Below are 13,932 nucleotides of genomic sequence, written 5' to 3' on the forward strand. Positions count from 1 at the left end.
GCAGGGGATTTGGTGGGTGCTCTTAGGTTGCTTTAATTTTCTCATCTGAAGTAAGTGCAAGGCCACCCTTGGAGAGAGGAGATGGGGTGGAGGTGTCGGGAGTTTGCCAAGACAGGAGAGTGGAAATGTGACCAGCTGCTCTGGTCATGGTCCGAGTTCCAAGGGAGACCAGGACTGTGGCTGTGTCTACCTCCAGCCACATTTGGCTCTGAGAGTGCAGGCTGGAGTGGGTGGCAGGAAGGTAGATTTAGGGGAGTGGTGGTTTGCCAGAAAGCATGAAAAAGTGAGAGGGCCTGGGAGTGGAGGGCGGATGGGAGGCAGTGATTGTCCTAACAGCCCGCAGAGTGCAGCCTGGGCCAAGATGGGGTGGGGAACACCGAGAAGGTGTCAGGAACGCAGGACTGGGGAACCAAATCTCCCCACGGGGTCAACAGATTGGATCACTGAATTGGAAGAAACCGAGGCAGGGGGTGTTGTTCAGACAACAACTGCAGCTTGGATTTAGGCAAATCTTCACTCAAGTATTTGCTGAGACTTCCTATGAAGCCAAGATTCCATAAGTACGATCAGCAACACAGAGAGCATGGATGGGTGGTCCCCACGCTCCAGGCCTGCGGTCCCTTTAGAAGAAGACGCTTCAGGGTCTTTTGCAAATCTACTTGCCTCCCTTGGGACTCTGACAAACAGTGCTGCAGGGGTTACACAACTACTTACACATGCTGGGCACTGTCCTGAACCCTGTGTGTGGGTTACCGTCCTTAACGTTAACAATCAGAGAGAGTCAGCATTCCCATCACCAGCCTATGCCAATGAGGTTGTGGCTCAAGGAGGCTGAGTAATTTGTCCCCAGGCACGGAGGGGGTCAGCAGGCAGTCTGGTTCCAGTGTCAGGCTCTTAACCCCTCCTCAATACCTCTTCCATCCATGGGGACCCCCACCCTGCTATGAGGCAGTGATGCATGTTTACAAACCTCTCATCTAGTCCACCCAACAAACCCACTTTACAGATAGGGAAACTGAGGCACAAAAAAAAACAGGAAGGCTTCACCGAAGACCATTTTGGCAGCATGTTGAAGCAAAACCCCATGAGATTTAGAGTCACAGCCCTGGTTCAAATCCTAGCTCACCCTTATTAGCTGAGAGACCTCGCTTGAGTCACTCCAACATTCAGCTGACATTGACACCTTGTCAGGGGAAGTCAGCAATCTGACCTTCAGCTGGTCCACAGACCTCTTTGGGCAGTTTTCTAAGGATGGGGAGGTCTGGCTTCTCAGGGGGCAGTCATGAGGGTTTCAGAGGGGTGTAGAAGGTGCCAGCACGCATCTTTCAACCCTGCTGCAGGGCGAGGGCACCTTCCTGCCATCGTTATTTCTTTGGTCGTGACTCTCTGACTGGAACACAACTCAGGAAAGCTGCATCTTCTTTCCTCCTTCAAGCAGGAACCCTGCTGGGATTTATAATTCCATCGCTGCAAGCTCACCACTTCCAGAGCACTAGGTGGAATTTTTTAAGTGACTGTTCTAATTGCCCTGGCTCAGCCCCCTGAATACTAAAAACAACCCCCAAAACTAATAATCATATGTTCCATAAAGAATTTGAAAAAAGGAAAAGAAAATGAAACTGTGCTTTTTTAAAAAAAAAATGTTATCCTAAAAACATCTTCCATCTGAGATTTCACTTGGGCCTGAAGACGGGCCATGAGGGCTCTCGGGGAGGACTGGGCTGGGCCTGCAGGAGGAGACGGCCACACAGGGGGCTCCAACGTTGGGGCCCAGAGCCGCAGGCCCGTGGAGGAAGACTCCTTCCCATCCACACCCACGTGGCACTCTCAGGACAGCCCCCACAACATGCTCTTCCTTCATTCGGACAATAAATACCTGAGAAGCCCTATGTGCCAGGCGCTGACACCATGACCAGGCGTTGAGTTTACACCATAGCGGGGGAGCCAGATAGGAAGGAAGAAAACACGCAGATCAGGAAGTCTTTGGCCGCAAAGTCCAAACTCTTTCCCCAATTCCCCCAAAGTGGAGGCTTCCGGCCAGAATGTCAAGATCCCAGAACTCTCGGCCTCACTCAGTTCTGATACTGTGAGGAAGCCACTCAGCCTCCTCAGGCCTCAGTTTCCCCATCTGTAAAGTGAAAAGCCTCTGGTGCTGCAGAACTTCCTGCGATGATGGGAGCATTGTACGCCTGTGCCACCCAATTCAGCAGCCACTGGCCACATGTGGGTGTGCGACACTGGAGGAACTGGATTTCTACTTTATTTAACTTTCATCAATTTGAATTTGAATAGGCGCACGTGGCTGGTGGCTACCGTGTCATACGGCACAACACTAGCTGCCCACCTCTGTCTCGGACACTCAAGTTACATGAAAGCATTAGCCAGTGTTTCAGTGGTTACCTGCAAACTCTGAGTTGATCAACAAAATAAACAGAGGGAGAAAATCAAATCTGAATTTCAAATAGGTTGGTTTTTCCTTCCAAAGGCAAAGACCCCAGTCCCCCACACGAGACCTGGAAGAGAATCGGGGTGACACCTAGTCCCCTAGTTCTCCACCCTGGCTGTGCATTAGAATCAGCTGAGGGACATTTTCAAAAGCACTGATAACCAGGTCCCACCCCAAACGAGTAAAGTCAGAATCTCTGGGGCCAGAGCTCGATCTTAGTGGTGTTTTTGAAGCTCCCCTGTCATTCTAATATGCAGCCACTATCTTGTCCAACTGCCTCACTGGCTGGTGGGGAAACCAGGGCTGAGAGGAGAGGGCAGTCTGTCCCGCTCACGCAGCAGGAGCAGGCAGAGGGAGCAGCGTGCCGGCCGGTGCAGAGGCTGCCTCCCCACGCCTCTCAGCAGCGGGGCCGTGGCCCAAGCGGGGATTCCATCCACCTGCGTCCTTTCCCCCGGGCACACTGAAGCATGGCCCAGCACAACCTCCCTTCTCATCGCAGTGTACTGGTAAGACCAGGGCTCCATACGTTTGAAGAAGGTAACTCTCCCCTTGTCACATTGTAAAGTCAGCAGTTTCCTAAGGGAACAGCTAAGCTCATCGCAGACACCACACCGAGAGACTGGCTAATCAACCACACCCACACTCTGCCTGGAGGAAGAGGCGGCTAGGGGTGGGCCGTGGGGAGGGGAAGGCGAGTGGGGCAGGCGAGGGGCTGAGCGTGTGCCGGGCAAGGCCCCTGCAGGCCAGGAGGGAACGTCCTGCTGCGCAGCTGGAACTCGGCCTCCTGTTGCCCAGGAACCGCGTGGCCGGGATGGCCATTCTCAGTGCCCCCTGCTTGTCCGTTCCCTTCTGGCCACTTTGCTACTGCCCTGAGGACTTCCTGGCCCAGAGCTTTGTCTGTTCTCAGCTGCTCCCTGAATGCCACAGCAGACCTGGGTTCAAGTGTCAACTTTCCTGCCGAATAGCTGTGAGGATCCTCTATCCGAGCCCCAACTTCTTATCTCTAAGATGGAGATGAAATGGAACCCACTTCCAGGGCTGCAGGGAGGAAAGGGCTTCGTTGGCACAGTCCCAGGCTCACAGCAGTGACAGCATTGTGAATTGTCCCCCGACCCCCACGTGTCCATTGTCAGCTCCCCCTGGACCTGGATCCGGGTCTTTCTTACTCTCCTTTGTTTTCTCCTGAGCATTTCCCAGGGGCTGGCGAAGTGCTTGGCAGGTGGCTGTTCTGCAAATAGGTGCTGCAGCCACCAAAAAGCACCCAGAGGAGGGGGCCTGGTCTTCCCCAGGAACTGGAATTGGAAGCCGCCTTCCTATCATGGACAGACCTGACACACATGCGCCATCCTGTAGCTGCTTCCTCCTTACAAACCCACGTGGCATCGAACACATTCCTGTGGAACAATAGGAGGAAATGAGGGGGAACTGGAAACGCGGCCTGAATATTGCTGAATTGTTCAGGAGCCTTAAGTTTCAGATGCTGGAGACATGAGGAGGAGGCGGCTGGAGCGGGTGGGCTTGACAGTGGGGGAGACAGGAAATGGTGCCAGGTGTGTGTGGTGTCTGTGTGCAGAGGTGTGTGCGTGTGTGAGTGTGGTGTATGTGGTATGTGTGCGGTGTGTGTATGTGGTGTGTGGTGTGCGTGTATTATGTGTGTGTGGTGTGTGTGTGTGTGTGTGGTGTGTGTGGTGTGGTGTGTGTGTATGTGGTGTGTGCAGTGTGTGCGTGTGGTGTGTGTGGTGTGTATGGTGTGTGTGTGTGGTGTGTGGTGTGCGTGTGGCGTGTATGAATGTGCTGTGTGTGTGGTGTGTGTGTGTGGTGTGTGCAGTGTGTGGTGTGTGTGTGTGTATGTGGTGTGTGTGGTGTGTGTGTGTGTATATGGTGTGTGTGGTGTGGTGTGTGTGTATGTGGTGTGTGCAGTGTGTGCGTGTGGTGTGTGTGGTGTGTATGGTGTGTGTGTGTGGTGTGTACGATGTGTGTGTGTGGTGTGGTGTGTGTGTGTGTGCGGTGTGTGTGGCATGTGGGGACAGGCTGTGGAATGAGTTCCATCTATTGATGGGAATGGAACCGAGGCCTCTGTGGCCGGGGGTGCGTCCTGACCCCCAGGAGCTCTCCAGGTGGAAGGCACAGCCCCCAAGCGTGGGAAGATGGCATCCAGGGAGATGTGAGCTGTTGGGAACACTGTAGAAGGCACAGAAGTCCTGGGACTTGAGAATGTCCCCTCAGGAAAGGTGGTTTCCATTTCTTCCATGGAGGAGCCCAGGTTTTCTGATAGGGTCGCTGATGGAATAAAAGGTGCAAAGGGTTGGAACATTTGATGAGCAGAAAAGGCCCTGGGACACAGCTCGGGAAGCCTCAATCCTAAGCTTTCCCCACCATTGCCTTGGTCAGGAACAGAAATTCACAGAAAAGAGAGTTCATTTTAAGGGTCAGCAGAATTCAGGTGGAGCTGGGACATCATTAAGACTCAATGTCTCTCTGTCTCTGTCTCTCTCTGTCTCACTCTCTACCTTTCTGTCCCTGTCTCTCTGTCTCTCTGTCTCTCTTTTCCCTGAACACCTGCTCTCTCTCCTCCCAGTTCTCTCCTCTCTTTTCGCCTGCCTCGTGTGTGTGGTCCTGCAGCATCAATGCCCACCACACACTGGCTAGTCTCTAGGTTGTTTGGTCCCTTCCTTCTGTTGATGAGTACCTATAAGCCTCCAACCATGAGCAGGCACCAGGAAACCGGGAGCACAGGGTGAGCAAGGCAGGTCGGACCCATGGGCTTACTTTGTATTTCCAGTTCTCAAGGGAAGGAATTTGACTGGTCGCTGGCTACAGGACTGGCTGGCCTTGGCTAGCCACCTCTGATCAATCAGCTACAGCAAGAAATGTCACATAACACCAGCATGACTAAGCTTGAGCCTTCAGGGGCACTATGAGCAGGCCAAATCTGACCTGCTACCTGCCTCTGTGAATGAAGTTTCATTGGAACGTGGCCATACCCTTTCATTAACATATTGTCTGTGGCTGCTTTTGCACTAAACCAGCAGGTTTGCATAGTTGTAACAGAGTCTATATGGCCTACAAAGCCTAAAATATTTACTACGCTTCCTGAACTCTGAACTGGGACAACAGTTGTAAATGACTTATGAGTACCAGAAAGTACTGTATAAATATAAGGAATTATAGTAACAATTATGTTGTCCCTTATCCTGTCAGGACTTCACAAGAGTCAGCTGGGCACCCTGGGTAAAGTATTGAACATTCTAGACATAATTTTCCATGGTGCCAAACTTCCAGGCCATTTGCAAACACAAAATGGAGCTAATCCGTCTCAGTCCCATTAGTTGTGAATGTGACGTCTGCTGAGGCTCACATGAAGACAGCACGAGCCCACAAGAAGATGCAAGGAGACACAATTATTCGCTCAGCACTTTCTGACTATTATCTCATTAGTCCTTCCAAAAACTTAATGAGGCTGGTTCTGTTATTGCCTAATTTTACTGAAACCAAGGCTTGGGGAGGGCCCCACAGTTCAGCAGAAGATAGAGCCATGACAGAACCTGGGTCTGCAGACACCAGCACTCCTGCCCTTCTTCCCTGGGCTAATGAGTTGGGGTTTTCTGTTTGTTTTTTTATCATATATTTAAGTCATTCACCCAGTTAACATCTGAGTTCATAATTTTTGCAAAATTGTGTGCAGGGTGCTTTGGGGAATACAGCATGGCCCTTACTCCTGGGAGAGTGCCACCTGGTTGGACAGTGATGCAGATGAACACACAGGTGTGAGGCGGGAAGAAACTGTTGCATAGAGGCTCTTCCTGAGGACCGTGGTAGCAAAAAGGAAAAAATGCTTAGGAACTTTGCCATTGAAAAGAATCTTAGAAAATATTCACAACCAGGCACACTGTTAGCACCTTGGGGCCCACCAGGGGACCCGAGGCATGGTGCCGGGGACCGGACCCCCTCTCACAACCTGGCACACCGTGCCAGTGCATCAGGGCCCACCTGAGGACCTGAGGTATGGAGCCAGGGACCAGATTCTTCCCACAACCAGGCACACTGCTGGTGCCAAAGAGCATGCCAAAAACATCACCTCCATGTGGGTGGCCCACCACAGCCACCACAATAACCATGGTTGCCATGAAAGTGGCTAGATGCCACAACCACCAGCCACTGGAGTGCATTGACACAAGGAGAGTCACCAGCAGAGACAAAGAAAAGAAGAGGATGTCTCTTTCCACAAAGCCCATTCCAGAGTGACAGAAGCATCTGCACTATGATAATATTGGGGGACCTGATCACACCTCTCAGCATTGGACAGATCATGTAGGCAACAAATCAACAGAGTAACCATTATCCTTCAGAAGGAGAGAAGAAATCTAGGGCAATTAGAGGGGGAAGGAGGAGGGGATAGGGAGAGATTAGACAAGGGACATAAAGAATAAGTATGATTTGTAACAATATATATGCTAGCAATATTGATTTGATCAATATATCTCAACACTGAACCCTAAAAATATGTGTAATCAATTTTGATTCAATGAAATTTCTTTTTAAATTATATAAAAGAAAAAAAAAGTTATTCATACCAACACTGTGGCAGAGACTCCCAGCGGTTACCAACCCCATCTCCTGGTCTTCCCATGCAGTGGGAGTGGCCGTGTGGCCACGTTCCCCGTGCAGGATGTGCATGGAAGGAGTGAGCGCCACTTCCAAGCGTGACCCATCAAGCCTCCCACATGGCATCTCCCATGCTCTTCCCCTCCAGCTCACTGGAATGGCAATGACCTCAATGCGACCACAGGAGTGGTTGAAGATGACATTGGAGATGACAGAGACGCAAGATAGAAGTGTCTGGGTGGCCGAATCATCACTTGGAGGATGACTGCTGGTGCATTGCGTGGATTGTCACATGACTGACAACGACCTTTGATCGTGTTGAGCCAGTGAAGTTTGGAGCATTGTTTGCAGGAGCTAGTATTACTTCACCCAATTGTTTCCCGACTTTGGCTTACGACTAAAATCACATGTGCAGCTTATTTGACATCCAGGTCCCCCAATCTCCATCCTGGATGTCCTGATTCAGTAGATCTGGTGTGTGGTCTGGGCATGCACATTTTGAGACAGCATTTTAGGTGATTGTGATATAAACTCTGGTTATGATCCTCTGCTGTCTAGACAAATTCCCTCGTTTTACAGGTTTTACAGAAAATGACACCCAGAGAGGTCATTGTACCAAGTCACACAGCAGCAGAGATTTTACTGCTTGCTCAGACCTTCTACAGTTTGTTTCAACCTTCTGCAACTTGCCTGACCAAAGCACATACTCATAACTTTCTTTTCATTTCTCTCTCCTACTTACTGGCTTTTTTCCTGCCTTGTTTCTATGTTCTTTTTAAATCCATAATTTGAAATAACCTTTAAATAACTTGCATATTAGACAACATTACCCTTTTTTTTAACAAAAAACAAATCCTCATGTTTTTGGTGTTTGTTTTTTACAATTTTTTAAATTAGAAAACATTTTTTGGTATACTTTGTATACAAAATTACATATATTAATTGAACTTTTAACTCTTAGTAACCCTAATTTTAGTGAAAACCTAGGAAATAAGTACTCTTGAACTGTTTGTCATATATCAACACATTTTATAATTTGTAGAAACATATGCTTCCTTGTAGGATAATTCTTCAGTGTAAAACAGGACATTTTTACTGATAGACCCAAATATATTGTCTTTTTATAAAACTTTAGAAGCCAAGAATAAACTTAAACTTATGTTCAGCAATTAGTGTTTTGATATTTTAACTTACCTGGATTACTCATCAAAAATTTTCTGAAGCATTACATAAACCTAGCCAGCATCTCAAGTTATTTCCCTATTAACCATGTTTACAGCGTGTGACTGTCATGCAGTCATCACATAAACAGGATCCTAAAGAGTTAAATACAAAAGAAAAAGTCAAAGCCACGGGTGTTTTGTTTTACTGCTGTGCTTGGTGCACAGGAAGCAATGGACATGTCACTGCACTATCATCTGCACACTTATTTTTAGGTCATCTCATACTTTTATGATCTTAGACATCTAATAGAGACAAAAGGTATGTGTCTGACAACTCTGAAGATGTACCTGCTTTAATTAAACCAATCAAACTTAAACTAGCCTCTTATTCACGAACGATTATCCCAGATCACATGAACTTTAAAAATATTTGGATCAGTCCCTATTTATCTGACAATTTTAGGTAGGCTCATTTATCTCTAAGCCAATTTGAACAAATATCTTACTAATATTAGTAGAAAAAAGCCTTTAAGGTATTTTATTTTTTCAGTTTTTAAACAGTCAAAAATCATGCCAACCAAAAAGAAAGTGGAGAGAGGGGGCAGAGTATATAGTTAGCAGGGGTTTGAAAAAAAGAGGGTGGGGGGTTTGACTGAGAATTTCCCATGAGAGAAGCAGGATTTAATAGAGAACACAGATGCCTAAAAAAAAATTTATAAAATTAGAGCCTAAATATCAGCTTTTAATTAAGCTGACCTCTGGTCATAGAGCTCTTGAAAGAAAATCCTTTTTAAGTATCTTATCAGGTTTAGGCCAGGACAAACAATAATTATTACTGGCAGTATTAAGCTTTTTTTTTTTTTTTCTGAGCATATATTTCCATTTCAGCTAAGAAGAGAAGGTTAAACAAACATGCAAAAAGTTTTTATTATGCTCCAAATATAAACCAAACTTTCAAACCAAAGGCATACCTATTTTAATTGCGATTCAAAACCAATAAACCTTCATGGTCATGGCTTGACCATGAACAGAAGAGTTGTCCCCAAAGAGGGTGCAAACAATGTAGTTCTTCCCAAGATCCAAAGTTTCCTCCAGATAGCCTAAGAAAGTAAAGACCTTCAATGTTAACAAGGCCACAAAGGCTGAGACAATTAAAATAAGTTCTCCTTATGACAAATCATTCAAAGGACAGAGACAAGGAAAACAAGGACTATTTTGAGGAGGCTGCGGATCAGTAACTAATGGGTACCCAGAACGAAATTCATAAGAGTCTCAATTCAAAGAACCAATTTTTACAAATGTTTGTCTTTTCTGTAAATTAAAATTTAGAGAGAGAGAAAAAAGAGGGAACAAAGAAAAAAATTTTACCTTCCTCTCTGAATCAGGCATTACAGATAGAAATCTGGGAGAGCTGACTTTGGTAAGAATTCCTGCCTCCTGCAGACTTTTATCAGGTCTTGCAGGATCCCATCTGCAGGCTCCAGAGTGAGTGGGGTGTCCCAGCCTTTAGGGTCCTAGCTGGGTCCAAAAATTAAATTAACAAAAGATAGATTAACAGGAGAGAGCCACAATACAAGTTTTACTTGGCATGGGAGGCTTCATAAGGAAGGGAAAATTCCAAAGAAGCAGTTAAGAGTCAGTTACCCGCATGCTAGAATGAAAACACATAGTAAACTGTGAAAATGTGACTAATTTATGTGGGGAGACATAAGAGTTATTTTAACAAGGTCTGTGCAGTATTGTCACAGCCACAACTTTTCATCCTTGAAGACAAGGATGCTGCCTTTTTTTTTTTTTTTTAGTATAGAGAGGATGTCTTTCACATAGAAATTTTATCTTCAGCTTTTAGGAAACAGCACAGTTCAAAGTGATATTTTTACACCTGCTGTTTTTCAAGTGCCTTTAACTTAATAGTCAATATGCCAGACTAGCATATTCTAACCCTTTTATCCTCCCTCCCCCTCCCAGTCTGAAACTTCCCTAGAAGTTTCACACATTTAAAGCAGAGTTGGTGGCTGTGGAGCGAAGAATCAGGTTAGTAGCTGAGGAGTTTTGGGAAAAAGGGAGTTCAGCTAAAGAAAGATAAAGAGGGGGGAGCAGAATTGTAGGAGGAGGAAGGGAAGGCTCTGGAGAGGAAAGCGTCTCAGCTAACTTTGAGACAGTATTGTGCACTGAGGCAATTTTTGAGTTCTGAATTTGCTTTGAAGCCTCAAGATGCCCGTTAAAATAGGTGTCTCATTCAGATTATTTAACTTTATAGCCACAATCGTCTAGTTTGATTCTAAGAAAAAAGCGAGGGGTATTCAAAAAGTTCATGGAAAATGTGAATTATGAAAAAGCTGTGCCATAGATTGCAAAATTTTTTTGCACTGAAACAAACTCATACTAACTTGTTATAACATGTCTTAACAGGATCTGGTTTAAGGCATGAAGAAAGATATCACTTTGAAAAGAGCCCCTATCAGAGCAACATGAATTCTGCTAAAATTGAAGCAAAAAGAAACTTGGGTGAAAGAGTGGTGAAATCATTGATGCTTTGTGAAAAGTTTATGGGGACAATGTCACAAAGAAATCAGCACTTTACAAGTGGGTAACTCATTTTAAGAAGGAACAAGATGACATGAAGATGAAGCCCACAGCGGCAGACCATTCAGATTAATTTGTGAGGAAAAAATTAATCTTGTTTGTGCCCTAATTGAAGGGACTGACAATTAACAGCAGAAATAATACCCAACACCACAGACATCTTAATTGGTTCAGCTATACAATTCTGACTGAAAATTACAGTTGAGCAAACTTTCCGTCCAATGGGTGCCAAAACTGTTGTGCCCAGATCAGCTGCAGACAAGATCAAAGCCTTCAATGGAAATTTTCAACAAGTGGGAGCAAGATCCTGAAGCATTTCTTTGAAGAATTCTAATAGGTCACAAAACATGGCTTTACCAGTACAATCCTGAAGGCAAAGCACAATCAAAATAATGGCTACCAAGAGCTAAAAGTGTTCCAGTAGAAGCAAAAGTGGACCAGTCAACAGCAAAGCTCACTGGCAACAGGTTTTTTGGATGCTCAATGTATTTTGCTTGTTGACTTTCTGGAGGGCCAATGAACAATAACATCTGCTTATGAAAGTGTCTTTGGAAAGTTAGTTAAAGCTTAGCAAAAAATAACTGGGAAATCTTCACCAGAGAATCCTTCTCCACCATGACAGTGCTCTTGCATATCCCTCTCATCAAACAAGGGAAATTTTGTGAGAGTTTCAATGGGAAATCATTAGGTATCCATCTTACAGCTCTAATTTGGTTCCTTTAGACTTCTTTTTCTAATCTAAAAAAACTTTAAAGTGCACCCACTTTTTTTTCAGTTAATAATGTAAAAAAGACTGCATTGACATGGTTAAATCCCCAGGATGCACAGTTGTTTTAGGGATGGACTAAATATCTGGTGTCATTGCTTACAAAAGTGTCTTGAACTTGGTAGTGTTTATGTTGAGAAATAAATTTTCTATTTTTTATTTTTGCCTTTTAATTCCATTTTTCTGTGAACTTTTTTAAGTCCCCTCATAAACTTGTGAAGTTCGATTGATCTCTATAATATTTAAACATGTCACCAACTGGAGTCCCCAAGGGGAAAACTATCTTAACCTGTCTTTTAATTTGAGAACTGATATTGTGAATAAATTTAATCCAGGTGAGTTGGTGCAACTCTGAACAATCAAAAACCAAAATAGGAGCTAGGAGTACTTATCAGAAAGACAAGAAGTATGTATCAGAAAGGCCTTGCCAGAAAAAAAAAAAAAAAGTCTTTTATAGTCCCAGGAGGAATGCAAGGTTCTTTATTAAAGTGATCTTATCCAAGCCAGACCCCAAATACAGTCAAGAATCTTCAACCAAAAAAAGAGAGCTCAACCTGAAAGAAGACCCAAGAAGGCAAAAATGGTGAACTGTGAAAACAAAGAGCTCAGAAGGGCTCAAATGGATACTGGGCACTGGTTCCAAAAAAAACAAGTTTCTTCCAATGGTGGTCTTGCTTTCCATCCCACTTCTGACACCCAAAATAACAACAGAAAGAGTGGCTCTCAAAATAAATGACTTTGGGAATAAATGGGGGATTATAATTCAGTATATGCATTTTCTGATGAGTCATAGGCATATCCAGAAAGGCTGAAGAAAAAAGAAACTTTTAAAAGGCAAAAAGGAGAGGCTAGTCAGTTAGCTCAGTTGTTTATGAGATAGGAGGTGCTCAGTTCCCATGGGTTTGGGTTTTAGGACACACATCTAAGTTTCAAATCACTCTGCAAGGTCTCAGGCCCCTCCTCTAGGCACTCCACTAGAAAAGAATCATTGCTGCTTATTGCACCTATTTCTGGTACCAACATGGAGAGATTGAGATTAAGGGGGCAGATTGATGTAAATCCAGTGGCTGAGCATGCTCAGTAGAGAAGAGTCTATCCAGACTTTTATAATCCTAGTGGCCGAGCATGCTTAGGAAAGTGATGTTTATCCTTTGAATGACCTTCCACTGGAGGTACTGGAGAGTGCCTAGAATATTCTAAATGTATTTGGTGCATGTGGTTGGATTTTACCAATGAGCATGCTCTAAAAGAGACCAACTGAGCATGTGCAAGACTAGGTTACATAACTGGAAACTGCCTCCTTAGTTACATATTCATTAGATATCATGAACATGTATTACACAGCAAAACTATAAAAGTTGAATCCTGGTAGAAGGTGGGGCCATTGCTCACTCTCCTGAAGCTAGCCCTCACTTTTCCTGGCTGCTGTTCACTCTAGAGCCAGCCTGGCTGCTGTTCACTCTAGAGCCAGCCTGTCCATGAATGTGTAGTTCTTACTTTTGTATTAAACTTGGTGCAGGCCCTGCTCAATCTCTAGAGCTAGGCCGCACTTTCTCTGTTAAGTCTGTACTTCTTATCAGTTACATTAAACCTGTTTTCACTTTCTACTGTGACTCTGCTCTTGAATTCCTTCCTGTGCCAGAGCCAAGAACCTGGTAAGAAGATGGGCTAGGTTGAGGCCAGCTATAGGGCCTCCCCAGACCCTCTCCTCTGGTAACAGTTAGAGTGCAGCCTTATAACACCAAGGTCAAAGGTTCGAATCCCTGTACCAGCCAGCCACCAAAAAAACAAAACACACACACACACACACGCAAAGCAAGGTCCATGGAAACTATTTTGAAGCAAAAATCATTGGTCACAGAAGTTCATTGCTGATTGGCAGTACTGGCTGTTACTAGGAAGATGTCTTCATAGAAAAGGCCTTGGCTGCAAAGTTGTGGGTTAGCAAGGCTACTTGCAAGATTGTGGTTAGGACTGGCAGAGTATTTTGTGATAGTTCATGGCCTCCCAGCTCCATTTAGTCTCTTTGTTTGTTTGCTTTTTGGTTTTGGCAGCTGTCCGGTATGGGGATCTGATCCCTTGACCTCTGTGTTATCAGCACTGTGCTCTAACTAACTAAGCTTACTGGCCAGCCCTAATTTGCTTTTGATATGAGTGACTCCATTTTGGTACTGATAACTTTCACAGTGTTTCTCGGATTCTTATATCAGTAGGTTACTACAATTTTCTTGATGGTTTAAGATCATCAGTATGAGCATGAACTAATACAGAAATGCCAGCTTCGTGTGTGCTGGTGGGATGGGTTCTAAGCTCCCAGGCTGCAAGCCTCACTGTGGGTCTCTTCTCTGGCTCCTCTGACTGCTGCT

The sequence above is a fragment of the Cynocephalus volans genome, chromosome 7 (genome assembly GCF_027409185.1).
Source record: "Cynocephalus volans isolate mCynVol1 chromosome 7, mCynVol1.pri, whole genome shotgun sequence".
NCBI classification, from domain to species: domain Eukaryota; kingdom Metazoa; phylum Chordata; class Mammalia; order Dermoptera; family Cynocephalidae; genus Cynocephalus; species Cynocephalus volans.